This window comes from Natator depressus, chromosome 2, assembly GCF_965152275.1.
Source record: "Natator depressus isolate rNatDep1 chromosome 2, rNatDep2.hap1, whole genome shotgun sequence".
Classification (NCBI taxonomy): Eukaryota; Metazoa; Chordata; order Testudines; family Cheloniidae; genus Natator; species Natator depressus.
In genome coordinates, this window is record NC_134235.1 from 74,921,175 (window position 1) to 74,945,776 (window position 24,602).

Here is a 24,602-nt window from a genome sequence, read left to right on the forward strand (position 1 = left end):
TGATGCCTGTGCCCATTAGCTGCTTTTTTAGGGCGGCCATGATTTGGTCAGGTCCTGCTGCTGCGTTGGTTAGAAATGTTTCTTGCAAGTGACAGAGCACCTGGCAATGATGCCTTCTTTATAATTACTCCAGGGTTCAGACCCACATCTTAATTTAAAATAATAGCAGTGATAAGGGAAGGTGGTAGTAGCAGTAGTAGTGCTGGGGTTAAAAAATTATACACTGTCTCTGCACTTCTGTCTTCCTTTCAAATGTTCTTTATCTAGGCTGTTATTGCATGTTACTTGCAGTGGCATGAACATGAACAGAATGCTATCAAGGGTGTGCATTAGTGTTCAGCAAAACAAATAAACAAGTAGATTTAATCAACAGCAGCGAACTCTAGGTGCTCAGATACCATGGTGATGAGCACACTATATAAATCTGGATAGATTACATTAAATTCGATTAAATAATAAAATTCCTGATGTCAATTCCTATGTCATGATCAGCTACAAGAAATGGATCATATATAAATAGCTTGGTAACCATCTGCTTGAAAGTCTGCTTCTCTGTCCATGACATACTGTCACACCTCTGGCCATCAGAAGTAGGTGAGCTGGAGCTTCCAGAGTATAACAAAGAGGCTGCTAGCAGGATAATTTCTGTGATAGGCCAGAAACTTTTGAATTTGCTTCCTACCTATTGGTTCAAATAAATAAGATTTATTGACCTTCAAGGCACCTTGCACTTTCCAACTCTTTTCCCAGGACCAGCCAACAGATCTCAAATGTATTAATCTCATTTATACAGTACAACTTGCTTACCTCAGTTATGTGATAATGCTTTCATAAAAGAAAAGTGCTCTTAACAGCTGCTGTTCTAAAACCAATAAAAGATCAGCGGAAGAGGAAGGCTGGTGTTGGGGAAGGAAGGAAGGCTGGTTAGGGTACTAACCTGGGACTCTGGAGTCTCAAGTTCAATTCCCTGTTCTGCCACAGACTTCCTTTATGCTCTGAAGTAAGTCACTTCATCTCTCTGTGCGTCAGTTCCCTTTCTGTCAAACAGGGATAATAGCACTTCCCTACCTCACAGGGATGTTGTGAGTATAGATATATTAAAAGCCACGAGGTGCTCAGAGACTATGGTGATGGGGGGAGTGGGGGAATACAAGTGCCGCACATAGAAAGCATTTGCTATATACTACATACCTTGAACAACCAAATCATTTCTTTTAGCATTATGTATTTATTTGACAACAATGCACACAGCACTGAACAAGTGACACAAGAATTTACAAATTGGCAGACAGAAATGAGAAAACGGAACACACAGTGGTAGGCACAGAAGAAATAACCTAGACAAGTTTTTATTGCTGTGGTGTGTGTGGGTTTTTTTTTTAATAGTCTGGTTTGATTTACTTTGTGTGGGCAGCACTTATGAAAGAATCAATCATAGAAAAGGTCACGAGATGTCAATTTCAGGTAGCACAGGCCGGCTTTGACAGTCTTCTAGAACTAAATGCTGTTCTATAGCAAAGATGAGGCTCAGTTTAACAAAGGTTGCAGAATTATGCTGTACTATAAATTTGCATTATAATGGTGACAAATTCTATGTTGAAAATGGCACTTGTAGCTGAGCAGCTATACAGATTCTCCTGCATATGCATTAAAACATGATAATGTGGATACTAACAGTGTAATAAAGACAGGTTTCAGAGTAACAGCCGTGTTAGTCTGTATCCGCAAAAAGAAAAGGAGGACTTGTTAGTCTCTACGGTGCCACAATTCCTCCTTTTCTTTTAGTGTAATAAAGAGTTTACTTAAAGCTTTTGTCTAATGCTTAGTGGAGACTAATGGTCAGATTTTCAAGGTTAAGAATCAAAGCCCCTAAGGCATGAGGAGGTGTATGTGTATATGTGTGTATATATATATATATAATTGTCAGTCACTGCTCTAAAGGAGATGGCGAGAAGGAAGAACTGATTTTTCTCTCATTTTAAATCCGGAGGAACTCCATTACAGTCAATGGAGCTCCACCAGTATAATAATGGCGTGAGAGCAAAATCTGGCCCAGAGGTTATAAATTAACTACAAGTGCTATTCAGAGAGAGATTTGTGCAATAAGATTTTATCTGAAATAAAATTTATTCTATCCCACTGCCTAAGGACAAAACACATGAAAATACTAATACTGCAGACTTACAAATAGCTGCTGTGTCTTCACCTCTGTTATTTCTTTTCCTTCTTCTGTTCATTTTGCATTACTTAGATTATTGTTACATAAAAAGTATTTTAAAAAAATCTTACACTGTAATGTCTCTGGACTACTGTGGCTAGACTGAATGAAATACATTTTAAAAATTCTCTGAATTCTAATATAGTTCCTTAAAATAACCCAATAAAAGGAAGCTACACACACAGACTACATAAAAATAGCACTCAGGGTCTGATCAAATAGCCTGTCATGTTTATAAATTCATAAATTTTGTAATTTTATTATACAACACATCCATCTGACATGGCCACAAATAGTGTTATGTCTCAGCCTAGCAGGAATTAAGAAAGCAGAAAAGACTGAGAATCGTCCTCTTAGTAAACAAAATATAGCCCAAGCCACTTACTTGCTCCTCGGCACAGACATATCAAAACTTGAAGGGAGGAGGAGGAGTGCGAAGGAGTAGTAGTAGGATGGAGAAAGGGGACACTTACAAGAAGTACTGTCTATCTCCATTGTCTTTCTCCATGCTACAAAGGACACTTTCTGAATCAGTATAGTGGATGGACTGTGGTCAGATACTCTTTTATAATGAGCAAACTCATACAAACATGAATAGATACAGCAAACTGTAGAAAAATGAGAAAGTTGGCTTAGCTGAAATAGCTTGAAACGCTTTGTGTTCAAAATTTGTTTCTCTGGTGAACTGTAAAGAGTAACAAGTGAATGAGAAGTGGCTCATGTGGCCAGTCCTCTACACATACCTGTAGCTGAGGTCATGCTTTGTATTCTATACTCACAAGTTGGCTATACCTCTTGTATGATGTGCTTTTACTATGAGGTGAAATGGATGGCCATTAGAAGAAGGTTGTGCATAGGAGAGCAGGTAATAAAAGCTGTAATTTCATTCCAGATGGCTTCATATATGCCTGCTTTTAAGGAGTTGAAGGACTGGGTACAAAAGCATGGGAATTGAGCCGTTTACCTGGTTTAAGGTAGTCACCACTGTCTTCCTGGCTAAAGACAGATATCAGTTCCAGTTTTGTGTGAAGGTTTGTGTGTGATTCTTTTTTTACCTGAATTGCTTTACCCTTCCCTAGAACATGCAGGCTCACTAAGTGATCATCTTACTTGTACTATATTTCCATTTTGGTGTTTTTTGACTTCAAAAGAATAGTGGCACTGATTTACACTCTCAAGGACTGTAAGGATGTTCAAAATCTAACCCAGGCCCAAATCAATGGTAACACAATGGAAGCAAGAGATGTAAACCTGGTCCCCTTTCCAAGGCTGGCAGAAAGGGACTGCTGCAGAGCTGGTGCATTTAGCCTCTGGTGCTGGGAAGGAGTGCTTTGCATTATTCTTTAGTGACTCCACTAGCTGATTTACATGTGGTATTGATCTTGAGACCAAAGAAAAGTGATGCATGTTTGCACAACAAAGTTTTGAAAATATGCACTAACTAGCACACTGAACAGACTCTGATGTTCCCAGTGCCATTGTCTATAACTAGTACTGCATTTTCTATAACATGGAGTGACTTATTACAAAAATGTTTTAAAGCCCTGATTGACAAGGTCCAGTGGGAGTAGCATTTCATCTTCTCAGCAGAAAGAATGGTTGTCATTTCACGTGCACTTGGGAAAGGGGTAATATATTGAAAAACATGATTGTGAAATGTGTAGCTCACGAAAGCTTATGCTCAAATAAATTTGTTAGTCTCTAAGGTGCCTCAAGTACTCCTTTTCTTTTTTCAGAGCTTTGAGACGTGCTTGGAATGTTTGGAAACACATTCGCTAAATGTTTGGGAGTACTAAAGAGTTAATTTAGGTGATTGGTACATGGGTGAGCCTACGCTGGGTGTGAGCAGCCCCACTGCAAAGCCATAGCAAGCTACTTAGTCCACAGTGGTGCTTCACTCATTTGTGTGTGTTGCTAGGACTTCCAGGAGCATATCCCATGGTTCTTAACATTACAATGAGCTGAGTCACTCTATGATTATTTTCCAATGAGTTGTGGGAGAACTTCTCTGTTCTGGGCATAAAAGGGGAATTATGGGAAGGCATTGGAGGACTGTCAGGACCCAAGTAGCTTAGCTTGCTGAATGTGGGAGGGATACTAGCCTTAATGAAAGCAGCAGCTGGGCTTTTGCCTGTACCCCAGCGAGGCCAGCTAGCTTGGGCCGAATGCACCACCAAACTCTGGTCAGAGGTTTTTGTGTTTGGATGGGAGCTGGGTTACTTTTCTGACTCCTTTCATATTTCATATGATAATTCAGTGTTTGTCATGTTCATAAACTTTGATGGCAAAGTCAACGTGCCCGTTTACAAGCCTCGTTGTTCTACCCTCAGGAGGAGGCTGTTCTAAAGTGCAGGGAGTCAGACTAAACACTGTTCCGTAGCTCTCACAGGCACTTTATTAAAAAAAAAAAAATGCTGCAGGAGAAGTGTTTATAATCACGGCTTCGTTCCATGACTCATCAGGATGCTGAGCTTTAACCTTTTCTCGGAAACAAACTCGGCAGTGAAGCTGCCAAAGGCTTTCCACCAGACCCAGCACTGAATATGTAGATTATTCATGTTTGATTTAACATAATTCATGTGGTTGCATATGTCTAATGCATATTCAACCATATCCCACTCATTCTCATAGCAGCTTTCACAGGGAGGAAAAAATGCCTTGTTTCTGACAAAACCGTGTACAAAACACTAATATGTAGAGAGTAAGGTGCACATACAGGGATTTGTTTATGTTAGTCCTGGGCTCTAAGGAAAACATCAAATGCACAAATATATTAATAAATGTGATTAATATGTATTCACATGTTAGATACTTGCTTACTTCTTCTTTGAAGAGCAGTGGCCTTAAAGAAAAAATGTTTAGAGCAGTCTCATTCCAGAGCAGACAGCGCTGATTAGCTCCTTCAAGAGGTAGAATGGACTTACAGCTAAGGCACTGGTCTGCGACCTAGGAGATCTGGGTTTCATTCCTGGCTCTGCTAAGGATTCTCTGGGTGACTTTGGGCAAGTCATTTAATCTCTCTCTGCCTCAGTGTTCCTTTCTGTAAAATGGGGATAATAATTCTTCTGAAGGAGAGTCCAAAAATTAAGACAGACCAAAAAAACCACACAACAAATCTCATGATATTTGAATTTTGGGGTTGGCACTACTGGTTTTATCAGGTGGATTATAAACTCTTCAGGGCAAGGCCTGTCTCTTGTGTTGTAGTGCCTATCACCCAGTTTCTGTTTGGACTTCTAGTTACTGTTGTAATACACATAATTGATAATACTTAGATATTTTTATTTTGTTCAAATATACTCAGACACTGCTTAAGAGAATATTCCAGGGGGTACTAATCTCATAAAAACAGGATCTTAGACCATGTGAGTTGGGTTCTATGTCACACAACTAGATACAATTTCCTCCTGTGGCAACACATAAGTAGCTGACAAAATGAAAAGATCCACATGGTTTTTTTTAAAGTTTTTTTTTTAAAACATCTTTAATTTTGGAATTTTGTTAACAGAAAGAAAGAGATGTTTACCAGGCAAACACAGTGCATGCCCCAGATTTTCAGGTTAGCTCTTGAAAAGGCTATGGTTAATCATCAGGTTGGTTTATTATTGAGAAGTAGAAATTTCTCGTTTATTGTAAAGAGTTGGCATTTCTGTTCTTGCAAATCTAATTAAAGTGAGTTATCTAGCTTATAAAAGAATCATTAACATGTGAAATCTAGAGTGGATTTTGTCTTGGATCATTAACAACTGGTGCTTGCAGCAAATAATTACAGTAAAGTGCTTTTATAGTAGAATGTCTTTCATGCTTTAGTCACCTATTAAAGAGTGCCCCATGATTATTATAGTGTGTCCTGTGACTGAAATTAATGCTCTTTCAAAGGAACCGTGCAATATTGAGATGAAGTGCAAAAAAGTGTATGCAGCAAATAAAATGAACTTACAACAACAGTGCTATGGTATGTTAATAAGGAGAGGGGAGGCCATTTGAAATATATCTAAGGAAAGGGAGAGAAGAATGTGGGAATCTCTGGTCAAATAGGAGATTTCATCCATATCTGTCGGATCTGCACAAATACCCACAGCAGACTGCCTACAGCAGTTTTGGTCCATCCATCAACAGTCAGATTCAATCTATTGTTAAGAGCAGACTCCCTCTTGATCTTTGCTTCACTGCCTCTATCCCTTCATCCTTGATTCCTTCTTTCAGAAGGATGTGATATTGCTGGGTCTTCCAGTGGAAAATCATAGAATTATAGAATATCAGGGTTGGAAGGGACCTCAGGAGGTCATCTAGTCCCACCCCCTGCTCAAAGCAGGACCGATCCCCAATTAAATCATCCTAGCCAGGGCTTTGTCAAGCCTGACCTTAAAAACTTCTAAGGAAGGAGATTCCACCACCTCCCTAGGTAACGCATTCCAGTGTTTCACCACCCTCCTAGTGAAAAAGTTTTTCCTAATATCCAACCTAAACCTCCCCCACTGCAACTTGAGACCATTACTCCTTGTCCTGTCATCTGCTACCACTGAGAACAGTCTAGAGCCATCCTCTTTGGAACCCCCTTTCAGGTAGTTGAAAGCAGCTATCAAATCCCCCCTCATTCTTCTCTTCCGTAGACTAAACATCCCCAGTTTCCTCAGCCTCTCCTCATAAGTCAAAATCTTCAATGTGACAGATGTAAAGCTAAGAGGATCTGAATCTTCGCTGCCTTGCACTTGTGTAGTCATTTAAATCTATGCAAAGATGGTATAAATGACTACACAGGGTATAAGGCAGTGGAGAATCAGGCTCCTAATCTCTCACTTCCTAGTCACAATTTAATGCTTAATAGATAGCATTCTGTTAGAGAAATGGGGTTCCTCTCTTATTAGTGTGTGGTGCACCAAGACTTGGAAAGTGCTAGTCCTGGGAACCTCCCCCTTCAGGTATTAGAGTTATTTAGTTATCAGATGCCCTTTGTACAAGTTTCAGAGAAAAACTGATCTTTAGTAGCCAAACCTTCTATTTCTTTATTTTTGTGTACTATTAATGCAAGTGTTGAAAGGTCCCCTGGTGTCAGGTTGTTTCTACAAACTAAGGGACTGGTGATATCAGATTGGTCCTGATGTTTTGTGAACAAATAAAATGTTTCTGTATTGCAAACTAGAACAACCTGTTGTTCCATGGTGCCTTGCAGGTGTCTACCCTCCTGTGTCACTCAACATACTTTTTCTATTCCATCTAGTCTTTTACCCATCACCATACGATGAGTATTTACCTTCTCATTCTGCAAGCATTCCGTAACAAGAGTGTTCATTTTTAATTTTCATTTCTCTTTATTTTTAAAGTCAGTCCCATACCACCCAAATCCTAATGTCGTCTTATTGTTTGTTGTAAAACAATACCAGAAATTCTAATGTGTGAAACTAAAGCCGCAGAAAATCGTTACCCATGGTAAAGAAATTAATCTTGTCTTTTCAAGCTTTCTGTCAATATATTATATTTTTAAAGGGCAGCTCTTTGGTTGATGTAAATTTTCATAGCTCTGTTGACTTCAGTGTAACTATAACAGTTTACACCAGCTGTGGATCTGTTACTGAGTTTCTATTTCACATTTTAGAAACCAGTGTCACATCTAGGTCTTGGGAAATTGAAAACTGATTTTTAGGCAGACAACCTTTTCCAAATAAAGATACAGGAACTCTTACCAATATATAGCCTCCATTAAATTATTCCATTCATCTTTGCTTTGAAAAGAGTGACTCATTTCATGTTGATTGCCAGCTTTGTGTTAAATTTCTGCTGCTCCAGTTCAGACCTATCAGCTGATTGCTAGCAGAATTGCAAAGCATCTTTCTCTCTGCTCAATAGAATGAACAGTAACATTCAGTTTTGTTTTCAATTTTTCTCTTTTACCTTTTCTTAAGATGTTGTTTGATGCCAAACGCACAGTACGGGACATTCACTTTGTTTGCATAAAATGTGAATGTTTGAACTCTGTGGGTGTAGTGCAGAAAAATTGAGAGAGTGAAATTCCCGCCTTAATCCACTCATTCCCATGATTGCTACTCCAGCCAGTGAACTGGAGTACCATCCAGCGTTCTTTCACAGAATCATAGAAATGGTATGCTGAGTAAGGACCAAGTAAACCTAGATTATCACTGACAGCTATTTGTCTAACCTGTTCATAAAAACCTCCACTGATGGGGATTCCACAACCTCCCTTCGTAACCTATTCCAGTATTTAATCCTTATAGTTAGAATTTTTTTCCTAATATCTAACCTAAATTTCCCTTGCTTCAGATTAAGCCAACTATTTCCTGTCCTACCCTTGGTGCATATGGAGAACAATTTGATCACCATGCACTTTATAACAACCTTTTTGCATATATGAAAATTATGATCAGGTTCCCTCTGTCTTTTTTTCTCAAGACTAACTGTACCCAGTTTTTTTTAACCTTTATCATTTTTGTTGCTCTTCTCTGGACTTTCTTCAACTTGTCCATATATTTCTTAAAGTGTGGCACCCAAAACTTGACACAATACTCCAGCTGAGGCCTTACCAATGCAAAGCAGAGTAGGACAATTACTTCCCTTACATACAACACTCCTGTTAATACACCCTAGATTTTAACCTTTTTCTCAACTGCTTCACATTATTGGCTCATATTCTACTTGTGATGGACTATTTCCCCCCTCTCCTCTCAATCCTTTTCAGCAGTACTATGGCCTAGCCAGTTATTCCCCATTTTGTAGAAGTGTACTCTCCATTCCATTAATGAAAATATTGCATAGTACCAGATCGAGAACAGATCCATGTGGGACCCCACTAGATACATCCTCCCATTTTGACAGGGAACCATTTAACTATTCTTTGAGTACAGTCTCTCAACCAGTTGTGCACCCACCTGATAGTAGTTTCATCTTGACCACATTTTCCTAGTTTGCTTATGAGAATGTTATGTTGGACTGTGTCAAAAGCCTTTCTAAAATCAAGATATGTCTCATCTACAGCTTCCCCTCTGTCGCCCCATCCACTAAGTCAGTAACCCTGTCAAAGAAGGAAATTAGGTTGGTTTGGCATGATTAGTTCTTGACAAATCCACGTTGGCTACTATTTATTATCCATTATCCCCTATGACCTTACAAATTGGTTGTTTAATAATACGTACTGGTCTCTTTGTAGGTATCAAAGTTAGGCTGATTGGTCTATAATTTCCCGGGTCCTCTTTGTTCCCCTTTTTAAAGATAGGTACTATATATTTGCTCTTCTCCAGTCCTCCAGGACTTCATCCATCCTCTGAGTTCTCAAAGATAATTGCTAATAGTTCTGAGCTAGTTTCAGCTAGTTCCTTAAGTACACTCGGGTGAATATCATCAGATCCCGCCAATGTGAATACATCTAATTTATCTAAATATTCTTTAGCCTGTTCTTTTCCTATTCTGGCTTGTGGTATTGCCCCCTCATTGTTAATATAGTATTAAAGATCTGATCAGTTACCCTTTTCAGTGAAGACCGAAGATGCTGGTTGCATGATGTACTGGGATCAATGGGGACACTTGAGCTGCATAAATGTGGATTGTTGACTCCCAGACTGACAATCTGCATTAGCCCCACATAAACTAGTACAGAGACCACCCTGAAGAACTCACTGAGGGTATGAAGATGCCCCTGTGAGGGTGTTCAGCTAGGCAACTTCCTGAATAGGCCATATGTGGGTTAAAGTTGTGTGACAGGCCTTGCCACAAGGAATTAATTTGGCTCAGAATTCAATAACAAACAGATATCTCCCTTGATCAGAATAAGTTCCTCTACAAAATTTTGATTATCACTGTGGTCTTGGACTGACAGGTGAAATTCATTTTCCCAGCCTGCCTGCACTCTACCCACAAAGGGCTTGAATGAATAAAAGGGCAGGACAGACAATGAGCCAACCTCTACCCTGTAGTATGACCACTGAATTCAACTGACTTCATGGAGTGAATTTGGTCCTATATGTCCTTAATTTTATATTCAAATCACAAGTTGTAAAGGATGACAGAAAGAACAGAGTCACCAGCTCACCTCACCTCACCTGGTCACTCTTGTGACAGCGTGTATGGTAACACCCATTGTTTCATGTTCTCTGTGTCTATAAATCTCCCCACTGTATTTTCCACTGCATGCATCTGATGAAGTGAGCTGTAGCTCACGAAAGCTTATGCTCAAATAAATTTGTTAGTCTCTAAGGTGCCACAAGTACTCCTTTTTCTTTTTACCATTAGCCTCCGAGAGTCCTACTTCTATGAAATTTTTATATGATTTTCAAAGTCTTTGTATTTTGGTTTAATTGTCTCTCTTTAGTAGCTGGTATATTTTAATAACATGACTTGTTTCCTGTTGCCTCTGCTTTTCATTAACTTTGCCATCCAGCAAAATGTATCTCTGCTTTCCTGGAAGTACAGAATACTTGACATATCCCCAGCAACGTATAGGACAACTCTATGTTTTGCTCTATATTCTGTTTCCAATAAAACCCTAATGCCAGGAGTTAATTCTTCCTGTGTTTCCATTTAGAATGCTAAAATTATCAGTGTAGAAAATATATATATGAAGGGAGCAGTTAAAACTCCCACATTATGGAGAGGCAGTACTCTCTCCACAATTAAGGTTGCAACCAGTTTCCATTGTAAAACCCGATAGCTTTGCTTTGAATATTTGTTTGGCCAGAAAACTGTAGATTTACTATGAGGGGAAAGTAGAATTTTGCAGTTCACTTAGAAAAAAATTTGTTTTTGTTTTAAATCCATCAAATTGTTCTGCTGGATGACTGAAGTTTACGAAGAACGCACGAGTCCTATCACTAACAGAGAGAAAGATATTCTTGGATATCTTATTATGGAGAGGGGATAAGCTCTCCATAGTTAAGGCTATAACCAGACCAGTCATTTTGATCAGTCTTGTAACTCCACAAACAAACAAAATATTCTCATGTTTTTAGATTTTTAGGGCTAAATCTCATTGAGAGATCACTTTTTTGAAAAACTGAATTAAATTACATACTTCACATTATTTTTTAAAATGTGATTTATTTTTTTTCATTCAGACAGAAACATATCACATTACACCAAGGGTTCTCAAACTGGGGGTCGTGACCCCTCAGGGGATCACGAGGTTATTACATGGGGGCTCACAAGCTGTCAGCCTTCAGCCCAAATGCTGCTTCATCTCCAGCATTTATAATAGTGTTCAATATAAAAAAATTGTTTTAATTTATAAAGGGGATCACACGCGGAGGCTTGCTGTGTGAAAGGGTTCACCAATACAAAAGTTTGAGAACCACTGCATTACACACACAAAATGTCAAGAATACATAGATTTTGAGAGAGGTTTGTGGTTTTTTTTTTTTAAACAAGAGGCAGGTTTCAAGGGCAGGATTGATATAATATTTAAAAAACTGACATGATGGGACTGGATATACTGAATTTTTTGGTGCAAAGCAGCCGGAGGAGACCGGAGAACTGATTCCAGTGGGCAAACTTTGATATCTTTAACTATTCACTTTCTTGTCTTTAAGTGCTTGGGTTTTATAAATAATGAATAACTATGCTTTTGTCACTTAGCAACCTTCACTTTTATTTAAAATGAAATTTTGTTTTTGCAATGAATAAGCTTTCAATTAAATGTAAAGCTCCACCAAACCTATAAATAAATAATTTCTTGAAAACTTGTGACTATGAAGATGCATATGCTGCCCTTCCATGTGACCATGTAATCTTATTGTCCTTGCCAGAAAAGGCCATGTGATCACCCTAAAGGCTATTAAGAAACAAACTGATGTTTAATCAATTCTCGTTGGATAAACTTGAATCTTCTTTGGAGACAGATGGCTCATTTGTTTGCCAAGATTAATTATGATATATTGTCACAAATTCTCCTCTAAACAGCCTTGGATAGGGCTTTCCCTTGAGTTAAACAGATATATATAGCTACACTATATTTAGCACTCTTTACTACTTAGAATGGTATTTGATTACAGTGTACATAGCTCTTCCTATAGAAAAGGCAAAGTGCTCTACAAACAAGCAAAACCAGGCACAGATGAAGAATAGTGGGGCATGACTGAAATGTCATTCTTCCTACTGTAATGTGATGAACTTCCATCGAATATGACAGAAAAACATGATTGCCTCTTCGTTGTGGTTCACCCAAGACCTCTTCCACTTGGTTCCCCAAGAACTCAGTTTGACTCCAGTCTCATCACCCAGGTTTCTTTATTTTTCATACCACAAATCTATGCTGAATTGATCACCTTCAACAGTAAGGGATAGGTATAAAAAGTACTCCACATCCAATGTTACAGAGCAAAAAATTTTCCATATGTACACTTTTACCAATGTATGTATTCTTAACAGTACATTTCATTACACACTTCCAGATTGTCTTGGTTACTTTTCAGGAATCAGTACCTGTACAGCAGGCTCTGTCCACACACTGTACTTACATGACCTACTCTTTACCTCATCTTACATTCCAGGCTTATCTTGTCCATTGTAAATGGTACCAGGCTATTCCCCCTTATCCCAGTCAGTACAGACATCCTGTCTGTAGCCTACTGATCCATTTACCTTCCCAGTCATGCCCACTAAGAAATGAGGAGAGTTACTTATGCCCAGGAATTTCTACATAGGAATTTATGTACACAAGTGAAAATAACCATCCTAACCTCCACATAGCTGATATCTTTGTGGTTTGAAGTACTTAAATATACATAGAAATACCTTTTTATTGGTACTAGGTCTAAAAATTGACATTTACTTACCTACCAGGTCTGTGATTGGATGCTGTGGTGTGCTAAAGTGGCCTTTTGGGGGGTTCCTGGAAGCATGTTGATAAAATTCAGCCATCAAACTGAAGGGAGGATTGGAGTGATTTTCATAGATCTGATTGAAGTCCATCCCGGTGTGGTTGCTACTTATTCATTCCTGTTAGGAATGACATGTCTTTGGGGTTCATTAAAATACTTATGACAAGCAGGCTTTTTTTTAAAAAAAAAATCTTTGGCATGTACCAGATTTCACCAAAGTATCAAATGTTTTCAAATGAGTTTCCAAAGGGACCATCATGTAGGGGTTCCCCTCTGCCCTTACAAGACCTTTCCTCCTCTTTCCTGGCTGTTTCAAATTACACACGCTCAGCAATGTGATGTTCCGTCTGTATATTTTTCCAGGATGTTCACTTAAAAGATTTTTGTTGGCTTGGTGGTATGGCCTCCCATCTTGGCTGCTGTGGTGAGAGGGTGTTTTTGTTTAAATGGGTAAAGAAATTAATTGATCAATCTTTAGCCTCACCTCTCTGCAGGCTTCTCCCCCATCAGGGGTTTATCTCAGGCCAGGGAGAGAGGTTTCTTGCAGGAAGTCTGTGTTGAAATATTAGCAGGACACCGCTAATTTTATACAGATTTTGGAGAAGAACACAAAAGCTTACGTTTGATTTTAAAATATGATGAATTCCCAAGCAGAACACTACTTGAGCTGCTTAGGGCTGGGTTTTATAACACTCCAGCTTGCACAGTGCTTTGCTGAACAAGCAGAAAAGAAAATATTTCTTTTCTTCTGTTTTAACTAGGTTCCTCCAAACACTCGTTAATATGGGGGAAATGATGAAAAGACAAACTTGTGGAAACTTTGCCTGGTCATCCCCCTATTGTTGAATGTCCTGCAGTGCAACGGGCTGCCCTTAAAATCAGATTTTAAGTACACCGACTCCCAAGTGAAATTATGACTGCAGAATCTGCAAAGGAGGGACTCCTGTGCCTAGGACTTTCCTAGCAGATATCCTGCTTATATCATTGTTAAAAGTAACTGTAGCAATTTTCTTTCTATCTAGAGCTAGAGCACATTACGGTGCTCGCCTTTTGGGGTTTCTACTGACACTTCCCCTGAATATGTAGTCGAAGGAGCCTCTACCAACCCACATTGGGATCTGTATGCTTGAGGGCCTGTTTTAATAAAACAGCCTCAGACTGGCCCTAAATTCTTACATCCTCCACCTTGCAAGTCTCAAACAAATGTCCCCTTCACATGATGTAACTCGATATATTTGTATTTACCCAAAACTAGATCTGGGTATAACACAAACAAAAACCCAGAAAAATTAACCTGCTGCACCCCTGTACCCAACTGTCACCCCTTCCAAATTTTGAAGCATTCACACACGTCACTTGCATTTCTCATTCCTGTGTCTACACTGACCCCTGAGTAGGGTAGGATGCGTGTGTGGGGGTGTGTGTTTGTTTGTTTGCTATAACTCTGTTTCTTATTGTCTGCTCACCACCCAGCGTTTAGCCCTGAGAAACCATCTTTTCTTAAACACTTATGAATGAACTGAATAATTCTACAGCTCCTCCCATTGGGCCTCACTTGCCACTTCCACTGTGACACAACCTTGCTGTGGGGGGAAGGTGAATTCAGCCACATACAAAAATGGTGGGGGTGAGTGAAAAACAGGTGTGAGAGTGCATGAATACTGCCGGCCCAATGTGTGTGTGTGTGTTGGGGGGGAAATAACAAAATAGTAGAAAGTTTGTATGTGGGAAAACATCTTGTTTTTATCTCCTGGAATGTCTATATCTCTGGATTGGGTTTGGAAGCCCAAGCATCACTCCTGTTGCCGGCACCCAGTGCCGAGAGGCTGAACAACAGCTTGAGTTGGTTCGTTACCCGGTGTGCTACACCCAATAATCACAACGGGGTGGAGAAGCAGAAAAGTTTATTTGAAGCTTCAAATAGGTACAGGGAGATTTGAATCTCAAATTCTGTACCCAGAGCAGGAAGTTACACAGGCTTTTATACATCCTTTTTCCCAGCATACTTATCCAATAGCAAGCTGCCCCAAGTATCCATATAGCCAGCCAATCCAGTTCCCAGCTAGTTCCCTGATTCTCTGTATCATTTGTTAAACTATACATAAAGCTGCTTTATTCAGCATTGTTTTTCCATATCTCCCCTGTTTGGCCTTGCTTAGTTTCAGGCAGTCTGACTCTGCAGCATATTGTTGCAGATTCTCAGCATAACGGCTGTGTGTGCCTCCAGGCTGGGGGGGCCAAGGACACTTCGGCCTAGAACGCAGAGCTGCTGCGATTGCCTCCAGGCGGGGGGGGAGGGGCAAGGACAACTGGGTCTAGTGCGAGGGGGCTTCATCGACACTCGTGGTCTTCCATCCCCTCGAGTTACCTAGTGGCCATGCCCCAGTGTCCCCAACACTCCTGTCCACAATCCCCTAGTGCAGTACAACAGCTCATCTCTTCACTAGCAGTGCTGCTCACACCAAAGAACAAACTGTCTCAAGAATGGTTTTGTTTAGCTTTTATCTGAGTTGTCTGTTTTAATTTTGTCATCTTGGATCCATGCTAAAATGATAACAAGGTTATTAAAATATCTGTGGGCAGCAGCAGTAGTAGCTCATTAACACTACCCATTGTGGATAGTTTGTGTAATATATTTTTGGGCTGTTGTAAATAAGTCTTTAGTAGTTGCTACAGTGATAAACACTGTCAAATAAAAATGAAACTTGGGCAGATATTTTCAGCTGTTGAAGCCAATGGGGCTCCTCCTGAACCCACGGGTTCACACACACAGATTTGTTTTGTTTTGTTTTTTATAGAGCAGTTGCTCTCAACCTTCCCAGACTATTGTACCCCTTTCAGATGTCTGATTTGTCTTGCATGGTACTTTAAAATACACCTCATTCACCTCACTTAAAATATTTGCTTACAAAATCAGACAAAGTACAAAACTATCACAACACACTATTACAGAAAAAATTGCTTACTTTCTCATATTTACTATACAATTATAAAATAAATCAATTGGAATATAAATATTGTACTTACATTTCAGTATATAGAGCAGTATAAACAAGTCATTGTCTGTATGAAATTTTAGTTTATACTGACTTTGCTAGTGCTTTTTATGTAGCCTGTTGTCAAAGTAGGCAAATATCTAGATGAGTTGATGTACCCCTGGAAGACCTCTGTCTACCCCAGTTGAGAACCACTGTTACAGAGTGCCTATCACCATACCAGCTACTTAGTTTGTGTAATTCACTTTAATGTTGTAAATATCTTGAGTGGGTAGTATTCAGTGATGAGCTGCCAAAATCTTAACAACCGGTTCCCTATAAAAAGTCCTGATTTAAGGGATGTGCCCCAGTATGTATTTTTTGTACCAACAGGGTTACCATACGTCCGTATTTTCCTGGGAGGAATTTTTAAAATTAAAAAAAAAAATTAAATTTTTAAAATTTAAAAATTCCTCCCAGACGGCGATTTAAGAACCAAGAAGCCTGACCTGTCCGGGAAAATACGGATGTATGTTAACCCTGCCTAAAGTTCTTTTTTTAAAAAGATGGTCCTGAACTAGAAATGAGCTCCGTTTCACATGTGTGGATCCCCCCCACTCCCTGGGGGTGTGCTAGGGTGACCAGATGTCTCGGTTTTATAGGGACAGTCCTGATTTTGGGGTCTTTTTCTTATATAGGCTCCTATTACCCCCCACTCCCTGTCCTGATTTTTCACACTTGCTGTCTGGTCACCCTAGGGTGTGCACATGTGTGGGTCCCAGCTGTTCCCTGCCCCCCTCATTGAAGCAGGTGTGCAGGGTTACTGCCCTGGGAACTGCAGGGCACCAGTGGACGTGCGGCCAGCTGCAGACAGGGGCGTGAGGCAGAGCTAGCTGGAGGCAGGGGGTGCGGGGCTGGCTGTGGGCAGGGCACAGGGTGTGGAGCTGGCTGGAGACAGGAGGGTGTGGGGCTGGCTGTGAGCAGGGCAGGGGCTGCAGAGCTGGCTGGAGACAGGAGGGTGCGGGGCTGGCTGCGGGCAGGGCAGGGGGTGCGGAGCGGGCTGGAGATAGGGGCTGGCTGCGGGCCGGGCAGGGGGTGTGTGCGGCAGGGGCTGGCTGCGGGCAGGACAGGGTGTGTGTGGGGTGGCTGGAGACAGGATAGGGGCTGGCTGGAGACAGGGGGCGCGGCAGGGGCTGGCTGCGGGCCAGTCAGGGGGCGTGGGGGTGGCTGGAGGCGGGGGATGGTTGCGGGCAGGGGGTGCGGCAGGGGCTGGCTGCGGGCAGGGCAGGGGGTGCGGCAGGGGCTGGCTGCGGGCAGGGCAGGGGGTGCGGGGGTGGCTGGAGACGGGCTGGCTGCGGGCAGGGCAGGGGGTGCGGCAGGGGCTGCTGCGGGCAGAGGGTGCGGGGGTGGCTGGAGACGGGCTGGCTGCGGGCAGGGCAGGGGGTGGCTGCAGGCAGGGGGTGCGGCAGGGGCTGCTGCGGGCAGGGGTGCGGGGGTGGCTGAAGACGGGCTGGCTGCGGGCAGGGCAGGGGGTGCGGCAGGGGCTGGCTGCGGGCAGGGCAGGGGGTGGCTGGAGACTGTGGCTGGTGGGGCAGGGCAGGGCAGGGGGTGGCTGGAGATGGGCTAGCTGCGGGCAGGGCAGGGGGTGCGTGTGGCAGGGGCTGGCTGCGGGCAGGGTGTGCAGGGGTGGCTGGAGATGGACTGGCTGCGGGCAGGGCAGGGGGTTGCTGGAGGCAGGGCAGGGCAGGGGGTGGCTGGAGGCACGGCAGGGGCTGGCTGCGAGCAGGGCAGTGGCTGGCTGGAGGCACGGCGGGGGCTGGCTGCAGGCAGGGTAGGGGCTGGCTGCGGGCAGGGGGTGCAGGGCTGGCTGGAGGCCGGGCAGGGGCTGGCTGGAGGCAGGGCAGGGGCTGGCTGCAGTCAGGGGGTGTGGGGGTGGCTGGAGGCAGGGCAGGGGCTGTCTGCAGGCAGGGGGTGCAGGGGTGGCTGGAGGCAGGGCAGGGGGTGTGGCAGGGGCTGGCTGCAGGCAGGGGGTGCGGCGGGGGCTGGAGGCGGGGGCTGGCTGCGGGCAGGGTGGTGGGTACTCACGGGGAGAGCAGCAGGATGCAGCCGGGGACCCACCAGGCAGCATCAGGAGCCCCAGGGCCAGGGGAGCAGCAGCAACAACAGGGCTCGTGCCCAGGGCCAGGCGGCAGCCCACATGGCTCCCGCAGCGCAGCGCCCCCTGTGGCTGGAGGAGAATTACACCACTTCTCAGTCGGAGCCCATCAAAGCCTCAGTGTCCCCTGCAGGGAAGCGGGTTAATAATGGGTTCTAAAACTGCTTCAAAATTTAACAATCGGTTCGCGCGAACCGGCTCCAGCTCACCACTGGCAGTATTAATGAACCATTTGCTGGTGCCTTCAGAAATTGTAACCTTATTAGAGAGACGAGGTGAGTGAGGTAATATCTTTTATTGGACCAATGTCTGTTGTTGAGAGAGACAAGCTTTTAGGCTTACACAGAGCTCTTCTTCTTGTCTCTCTCACCAACAGAAGTTGGTCCAATAACATATTAGCTCATCCACATTGTCTCTCTAATATCCTGAGACCCACACAGCTATAACAACACTGCATACAGCAATCTTGTTGTCTTTTACCATGAATAACAGTGATAAAGTTAAACACAAACAAAAAGCTACCAGAAGTCAATGGAGTTTTGTAGCAGTCCAGTTTGCTGGCATGACTGGGGCTTTAAGGCTGGAATCTGCAAATGGATCCATGTGGGCACACCCAGAAATCCAGCTGGGGTTCTGCATGGGTGTGTCCAGGCAGATCCATTTGCAATACTAGCCCTCCTTTAATAAGAACCCATTCTTAATAAGGATTGAATTAATTGTAAGCTCTGCTTTATAGGACAGGACTATTGTCTTCCTATGTATGTGGACAAACTGCACTAGTACAATGGGGCCCTAGTTTCTGACTGGAACCTTTGGATGGATGTTACTGTAATATAAATACTGTAATAGTAATAAGTGCCATCATAATAATTTTAAAACCTTGAGATTTTAAAATAACATACTGCCTTAAAAGAGAACTCTATTTTACAGTTTAATAGTTGAATATAAATTGCCACATTCATTGAGGTTTTTTTAAAATAAACTGAATATATGGGGACACACATTTTACAGTGTTTAAATATAATTGTTAAAAATGACAGAAGAGAAATATTACAGAGAACTGAGCTCAACAACAGCATTTCCTAGCAGAGGAGCTCCCACCAGGTCTAAGGTCATGATCCAGAAGCAAGAGGAGGGGAGAGAACATAGGTACAAAACACAAGCATCAAGTAGCGGAAGAGATTTATTCAATAGCTATCCAGATTAATGACAGCTGTGCAGGCATAGCAGGTGACGTTCTCCTTCTCTTAGCCAGGTTGCTGAGCTGTCAGCATGAAGTCTTTATGATGAATGCCACTGAAAAGATATTTATTTCCCCTGTTTCAGGATGATGCAAATGTTCCTGCTTAAATACTTCATAAGGTCCATTAAACAGGAGTCATTTCAGAGGGATTGTGGTAAGTTTAAAAACAAACAAATGACAGTCCTATTTATTAAAAATTCTGAGATAGCATATAATTTCATTTGTATGTTTTAGAAGGCTGCAATGCATGTAGATAATAGCACACTTCTATACGTGCTGTTTATAAATATAGGTAGAATTCTGTAATTTTAAAAAAAATCAATGTATTTCCAAACTTTAATAAATGAGAATATAATAAGCATTCATTTAATATCAGAAAATTACACAACCACCAGTTTTTTTTATTAAAACCTTTTTGTCCTTTATTATTATGTACATCCAGTATTAGCCTTTGTGTCCCACTTTGCTGATTTGGTGGAAACAGACATGTAAAACAGCTTTTGTTGTTTTAAAAAGGTATGTTTCGAGCTCACTTCCTTGCAAAGAGCCTTGAAATGTAAAGTTTTCAGAGTAGCAGCCGTGTTAGTCTGTATCCGCAAAAAGAAAAGTCTAAGGTGCCACAAGTACTCCTTTTCTTTTTGAAATGTAAAGCAATCACTAAGCTGAACGGCGGGAAAAAGCAGTAATAGGTTCCAGTTTTCAGCATGAAGCTCCCTGTGATGGTTTGGGGAATCTATGTACAACATATCAATTTTGTTTTATGCTCTGGACTCTTTATGTATCTGTATCAGACTACAAATTCCATTTTGCTTGCAAGGCTGGTCTGCCTTCTCTGCTGTCTTTTTACTTGTATCGTGGACCAAAATTCCAAGAGGTAACAACAAAGGGCTAACAAGGGAAGGTTGTTAAACCCTGATGACCCTCTATTCAAATAGAACAACCATTGGACGAACACTTAGCTACTGCCCAGAAGAACCAATCAGCCCAGGTGTGCTGGCAACTAAAACGAGGATCACCTGGTGGGAGACTTTGATCACTGGAAGAGGCTATTTGACAAAGGGAACTGGAAGTTATAAAAGAAAGGGTGGGTTTCTCACTCTATTTTGTGGGAGAAGGAGAAAGAATAGTGGGGAGAAGGAAATATAGTCACTCACATACTCAGACTCCATAATTTGGAGAAGCCATGTGTTGGAGGAGGGAGCCAGGACACCCCAGAGAACTCTGACCAAATCCTAAAGAAAGCTCAAGGGTGATGAGGAAACTGAGAAGGGAAGGGGAAACCTGGTCCATGATTAGGGTTTCTAGGCAGTGTAGTAATACAAATTATAAATATTAATATGTGTGTTTGTCATGTCTAGATCTAAGTATCACTAGCGCTATTCAAAGTAAGGAGCAATTGTGTTAGAAACTTTTACAAAGACCACGTGTTATGTGCTTCAATTATCATGCCTCTCTGGAGAGGTAAACTAGAGTGCTCACAGGTTGGAGCTCTGGGAAAGGATGTGCTTAAGATAGTTGGGTGATGTGGGGGTCAGCCCTGGGCCTGGGGCAGCTGGATCATGAGGTCCTACTTCTCTGAAGGAGTAACACAGTCTCTGTGTGGAAAACTGTTAGAGAGGCCTGTCATAAATATAAAGGGAAGGGTAAACACCTTTGGAATCCCTCCTGGCCAGAGGAAAAACCCTTTCACCTGTAAAGGGTTAAGAAGCTAGGATAACCTCTCTGGCACCTGACCAAAATGACCAATGAGGAGACAAGATACTTTCAAAAGCTGGGGGGAGGGAGAAACAAAGCCTCTCTCTGTCAGTCTGTGTGATGCTTTTGCCGGGGACAGAACAGGAATGGAGTCCTAGAACTTAGTAAGTAATCTAGCTAGATATGCGTTAGATTCTGATTCCTTTAAATGGCTGAGAAAATAAGCTGTGCTGAATGGAATGTAGATTCCTATTTGTGTCTTTTTGTAATGTAAGGTTTTGCCTAGAGGGATTCTCTATGTTTTGAATCTGATTACCCTGTAAGGTATTTACCATCCTGATTTTACAGAGGTGATTCTTTTTACTTCTATTAAAATTCTTTTTAAGAATCTGAATGCTTTTTTCATTGTTCTTAAGATCCAAGGGTTTGGGTCTGTGTTCACCTATGCAAATTGGTGAGGATTTTTATCAAACCTTCCCCAGGAAAGGGGGTGTAAGATTTGGGAGGATTTTGGGGGGGAAGACATTTCCAAATGGTCTCTTTCCCAATTATATCCCTGTTAGACGTTTGGTGGTGGCAGCGAAAGTCCAAGGGCAAAAGGGAAAATAGTTTGTACCTTGGGGAAGTTTTAACCGAAGCTGGTAAAAATAAGCTTAGGAGGTTTTCATGCAGGTCCCCACATCTGTACCCTAGAATTCAGAGTGGGGAAGGAACCTTGACAAGGCCAAAGAGAGAGACCATGCAGGAGCCTACCTAGACCAAGGGAAGCTTAAGACCACATGAGGCCGGCTTGGTAGGATCCACATAAAGCAACCTGGTTGAGTATCCAGCAGGGGGAGCTTTACAAAGATGGTGATATACCCATATATTGCAAAGTGAGCCTATTCAGTTTGGGATGTATGCCAAAGAATAATCTCACTAACCTTCTCCCAAATCCTAAAGAGGTTCCTCTGCTTAATGCTCTGATTATGAGCGAATTTGTTTCACTTAAGATGGAGATGAGGAAGACAATAAATGTCTCGTAATCCTGCCCAACTTGCTAGAGCTCCCTCTGTTTGCCTTCCACAAAATGGAGGCACCCTGAGAGGATAGTAGTAGGTGAGGTCAGATTTTATTTATAACCGTAGCATGCACAATCACAGGTAATTGACATTTACTAACATGACCTACTACTTTTACCAGAAGCAGCTTGGGATATTCGTCTCACTGTGATGGGGTGGATAAGGCCCTGAGGCCCCCTGCTGGAGGCCTCATAGAGCTGCCACACACCCCACCCCAGAAAAGGGCAGTGAAAAGAGTCATCCAAGCCTAGAGCGGCATCATGGGATGCAGCCAATCTGGGCCCAGCAAGCCCATATAAAAGGAGCTGCAGTGTAGAGCAGAGTTCAGTTCCTTGCTAGAGCTAGAAGAGAGTGGATGGTGGCTGAGGGAGCTACAGGACCTTGGACAGAGCAGTGCTGGCAGAGGCTGGGGGAATGTGAAGGAGCGCTGGGCTGCCCTGCCTGCTGGGACTCCACCAGGACAAGGCCTTGAGGTAAGGGTGAAGAATGTGCTGTGGCCATGGGGAAGTGGCCCATGGAATTATAGCAGCACTGCAGTTTATTTAAAGGGATATGGCAGATGGCTACTATTTATTGGGTCCCTGGGCTTGGGCTTGGGCTCGGCCCCGAAGTAGAGGGTGGGCTTGGGTCCCCCCTACCAGACACTAGGAAAGTGACCTGGATTTTGATACACCCCAGAAGAGGAATTGAACTCTTCTAGTGGCTCAGCTGAAGAGTTGGGGCCAGAAGGGCCCACAGAGGCAAAGAGTCTCCAGGGAGAGATCCCTGGGAGTAGAGCCCTGCGCAGATACAAATTTATATCTGCGGATATAAATCGGTATCCGCGGAACTGCAGCAGCAAAAGGAGCAGAATGTGCGACTGCCTGTCCCAGGAGCCAACACCCCGTGATGGCAGCTCCTCTGGCATGGCTATACTTACCCCAGACAGGAGACACAGACAGCTGCATGGAAGGGACGGGGGCAGGGCTGGGGGTGGTACAGCTGTGGCAGAGGAACTGCTGGCATGGGGCGCTGGCTCCTGGGAGTGGCAGCCCCATGTTCTGCTCTTTTTGCCATTGCAGTTCCCGGGAGAGCCCTGCGGTTCTGCGGATACCGATTTATATCTGCAGATATACATTTGTATCGATGCAGGGCTCTTCCTGGGGGATGCAGCCCCACACCAGGGTCAGGACTGGTTGAAGAGCAGGAAAATTTCAAGGGAGCACAGAATGGTACTGTGATAGGCCCTGCTGGACGGATTGAGGAGTGAGCCCAGGGATAGGGCTGCAGATGAAGGGACCTGACAGAGGGCACAGAGAGAGGCCCCCTGTTGGACTTGCATCCCAGAAGGGGTTTGATTTATCTCACATACAGACTGCGTGTGAGGTGACTTGGCCAGAAGGCTGGGTCATATCCCCCAGGAAGACTCACCACAAAGCAGAGAGAAAGTGCAGGCACATGCACTTGGCCAAGGGGGTGCTTGAGAGAGGTGAATGCACCCCATCACACTCACCAACGTTCATTTGTGGAAAATGCTTCCACCGAGCATATGCCATTGCAGAGTCCATTAGAATTTGCAGAAATTTATTTCTACTGCTATGTGGGGAAAAAACTTTATGAAGCCAACAAGGGAGACTTGAACTATAGGACAATCCATGCTGGATCTTCTGCGCACCAAGAGATTTGACTCAGGAAAAAATTAGAAGAATAGAAAAATTGGATCCAATGAGCATGAGTTACTTGAACTGAGTATAGTGAGTAACAGTTTAGCAGAATATACCAGTACAAAGGTACTAGAACTGAGAAACGAAATTTATGGAATTAAAAAATAGTGAGTTATGTCTGATTGGAGGAAATTAAAAAAAAAATCTATCACTGTATGAAAACATAACCACCGAATCAACCTGTCCAAATGATATTTTTCCTAGGGAATTAAAAAATAGCTTACTGTACTATTGACTTATCTTTTTAAAAAATATGGATAACTTGATAGGTAGGTGAAGACTACAGAAAACATATATTCTAGAGCCAACAGTATAACTGCACAAAAAGATGTCATTAAGTCCTATAATTATGGTACTTTACCTTTAAATTGAATAGTAGGATTATGATTAGAACCACACGACCCCAATCTTCTCCAAATTCTGCTGGTTGTTGGTTAGGTTTCTGATTAGTTGCAAGGTTCATACACTGACTATTATTAGAGCTCTTCTACAAACAGAGCCAAGTTACCTTTCTAAATTACTCTTTAACCTCTAGATCACCAGCTTAAATCAACTGCTTTGTCTCCAGGCACCTTAAGTACTAACAAATACCGGATACACCATGCTTTGTCTTAGAGCTTATTATCTACTGACATTGAGAATTAAAAACAGAATGTTTTATACCATTTAAATACTTGTGTAAGATATCTGTTTACTTTAGCTGTCAGGAGGGTTATTTTCCAATGTTAG

General features: G+C 42.4%; 1 long non-coding RNA gene across 1 annotated transcript in view; it reads left to right on the forward strand.

Annotated features, from left to right (window-relative positions):
* Window positions 1–20,376, forward strand: part of LOC141981434 (uncharacterized) — a 59,149-nt gene extending 38,773 nt beyond the window's left edge. Inside the window, exons 2-3 of the long non-coding RNA XR_012637774.1 lie at window positions 19,498–19,568; window positions 20,232–20,376. This is a non-coding gene — a long non-coding RNA (uncharacterized LOC141981434). The remainder of the gene's footprint in view (window positions 1–19,497; window positions 19,569–20,231) is intronic.
* The last annotated feature ends 4,226 nt before the right edge of the window (window positions 20,377–24,602 follow it).